This window comes from Triticum dicoccoides, chromosome 1A, assembly GCF_002162155.2.
Source record: "Triticum dicoccoides isolate Atlit2015 ecotype Zavitan chromosome 1A, WEW_v2.0, whole genome shotgun sequence".
Classification (NCBI taxonomy): Eukaryota; Viridiplantae; Streptophyta; class Magnoliopsida; order Poales; family Poaceae; genus Triticum; species Triticum dicoccoides.
Genome location: NC_041380.1, coordinates 538,507,626 through 538,510,992, shown reverse-complemented (window position 1 = coordinate 538,510,992; position 3,367 = coordinate 538,507,626). Strand labels below are relative to the sequence as shown.

General features: G+C 56.0%; 1 pseudogene; it reads right to left on the bottom strand.

The window, feature by feature from the left end:
* Positions 1 to 310: 310 nt before the first annotated feature.
* Positions 311 to 1,784, bottom strand: LOC119321593 (annotated as a pseudogene).
* Between the last annotated feature and the right edge of the window lie 1,583 nt (positions 1,785 to 3,367).

The window sequence follows — 3,367 nt, the reverse complement described above, 5'->3', positions numbered from 1 at the left end:
CTAGTCATGTCGGCCCGGGTTCTCTGTCATATGGATGCTAGCGACACTATCATATACGTGAGCCAAAAGGCGCAAACGGTCCCGGGCCATGGTAAGGCGACACCCGTGGGAATACCGTGCGTGAGGCCACAAAGTGATATGAGGTGTTACCGGCTAGATCGATGTGATTTGGAATCGGGGTCCTCACAAGAAGAAACATCACACGTGCACATTTCCCTCAAAAAAAGAAAAAGAAAAAGAAACATCACACGTTTCCCTCAAAAAAAAACATCACACGTTCCCCTAAAAAAAAGAAAAAGAACAAGAAACATCACACGGTGGGCAACACCGCCGCTCCTCGAAGGAGATCCTCAGACAACCTCCTCACCAAAGTGCAAGAGGACCCATTATGGTCCACTGCCTTACGGCAGACCACCATCATTTCCATGGCCTTCTCCTTCGCCTTCCTCCCTTCCTCGCCACCGCTCATCAGGGACCTCACCGCTCGCTCCAGCTCTGCCGCCTCCACGAAGTTGTCCTGTTTCCTGTCCACTGTCAGCGGCACGGCCACGCCCATGTCGCAGACCAACGTGAAGGCGTTGAAATGCTGCTCCGCGCCGAGCGGCCACGGCAGCATCGGCACACCGAACCAGAGACTCTCCAGGATGGAGTTCCAGCCGCAATGGGTGACGAAGCCCCCCACGGAGGCGTGCGCGAGTATCTCCTTCTGCGGCGCCCTCTTGGGCCACACGAGCCCTCTTTCCTCTGTCTCCCCCAAGAAACCTTCCGGGAGAAGCTCCGCGAGGTCCCCGTCGCTTGGGTGTCGCGCGCCGTGCGAGGTGTCCGCCGGCAGCCCACGGAGCACCCACAGGAAGCGGTGGCCGCTGCGCTCCAGGCCCCGCGCTATCTCGTGCGCCTGCGGCTTTGTCAGGAATCCTTTGCTCCCGAAGCAGAGGAACAACACGGAGGCCGGAGGCTGCGCGTCGAGCCACCGCACGCACTCGTGCGTCTGCTCCTCCTCCTCGGCGTGAGCGGGTGGCGTCAGTGCCAGCACTGGGCCGATCGGGTACACGGCCGGGGCGCGGGCTCCACGTGTGCACCAACCTTCAGCGATGGCTGCGAGGACGCGCGGCTCCAGATCATCTGCAGTGTTGACGATGATGCCGCTGGCTTCCACGTAGCGCCTGCCGGTGTACACGAACCACTTGTAGGTCGGACTCTTCCGTTCTAGCAAGGTCCCCGGGAGGACGGACGGCGGCACCGGGGGGGAGGCCGGGCAAGTCCAGAGCGCCTCCCATCTCCTCGAACTCAACGACCACCTCGTCGTCCAGAGCGGGCGAGCGCAAGAGGAGTGACAGCATCGCGGCGCTGGAGGTAAAGTAGACGTAGGACGGCACGGCGAGCTCGCCGGACACGTCTAGCGCCGGCGTGCAGAATATGTCGACGACGAGCGCGGCCACCGGACAGGTCAAGCCAATTATAGCTGCGTGGAGATGGGGCACGTGGAGCTGCACTGCGCGGGAGATGAACTCCTCGATGCCCGAGTGGTCCGTCGGGAGCTTCACGTCCGGGAGATGGTGGAAGCGGATGTCCACGGCGCCTGCCGCTTCCTCCCGGCGTACGTGCTCGCAGATGTCGGACGCGGCCTGCGCTGTCGGCGCCGGCAATAGGAGCACCGTGAGCGACAGGGGCCGGCTGCTGCTGGTGAGCAGCTGCTTCCCGGCCTGTATCATGGGCATGAAGTGGCCGGCGCCCCAGACCGGCAGTAGCACAATGGTCGGATTCGCCATTGTCGGTCTTCGGCTGGCTAGTGGCTACTCGATCTGTCTCTAGCTAGTGCCTTTCTCTTTTTCTATGGAAAATAGTTGCATGAGTATCCCATGAGTGAGACCCCATGAGTTGGTGTTTCTTATAGGCAAAAAACATAAATTTGACCTCAGGACGAAACTATTTCACAAACTAAACTATGTTTAAAAATATTTCACCCAGCTGACCTCTAATATGCAGCGCCCAACAGCAAGGCGCTACACTCTTACTGTGCAGCGCCTAACACACAGACGCCACACTGTGCAGCGTCTAGCTATAAGGAGCTGCACTACACTGTGCAGCGCCTAACTGTAAGGAGTTGCACAGTAGAGTGCAGCGCCTTACTGTTGGGAGCTGTACAAAAGGGTCAGCGGTGTGAAATATTTTTGAAAATAGTCTAGTTTGTAAAATACTTGCGCTTTGAGGTCAAATTTGTTAATTATACCTTTCTTATAGCCATTGCAGTTGCAGACAAGGACAGTATTTGTACGGAACGACGATAACGATGTGAGTCCATGTTGGAAACTTGAATAACCGTGACTTCCTAGAGTTGCACGAGTGTCCCATGCATATATGCTAGCGACAAAAATAGTGTCATACATCATCACTAGCGTTGGTAGGGTTCATATATGTTATATGAACGTCCACGTACGTCCTCACTACCGGAACAGGGCCATACCCCGACGGCCAAAACAATGCCGACGGCCCTCGTCGGCTTCCTGGGAGATATGCCGACAGCCTGGTTCTGGCCGTCGGCGTACAAAGGCCGTCGGGTTACGCAGAGATAAGCCGAAGGCACCCGTCGGCATAGAATGGCCGTCGGCCTAGCTACATATACGCCGACAGCTCCCGTCGGCTTACATAGGCCGTCGGCATACACGTGGGGCCCGGCCACCCCCTGGCTAACGGCGTCAGAGCTATGCCGACGGCCTAGACGGGGGGCCGTCGGCATAGGTCCGCAGGCCACGTCATTGATCCAGGCCGCACCATGCAGAGCCTATGCCGACGGCTGCCGTCGGCATATCTGCCACGTCAGTGATCCGCGGCACGCTGGTCGGATCTATGCCGACGGCCGTCGGCATAGTTAGATTTTTTTCGGTACATATTTTTAATGCTTTTTATGTATTATTATATCAACTAACATGTAACATGTTAAATATAAACATACATATGAATATATATGTAGTTTGTATTTTTTCATATATTATGAATATATATATATATAGTTTGTATTTTTTTTTTCGAGCACGTTAATAATGTGCGGTCATGTTCTTTTAAATATAGATCCTTATATTTTATTAAAATCAAAAACAGCTATGCCGACAGAAGTTTTGTGGCAATTGCAAACGCCCGACACCCGTCTCCAGAGAGTGACCCCCCTCACATCCGCGGTGTGCCCCCCCCCTCATGGACGGCGCCGCCGCCGGCACCTGGAGGAGGGAAACGGACGCGTCGGGTCTACACGGAGTGGATGTAGCTGTGGTTTTGGCCCGGATGTTGCTCCCGGGTGTCCCTCTGGGCCGACCTAACACAACCGGGTGGAGAGGTCCACTGGTCAAAGCCCGTCCGTGGGAAGTCAAAA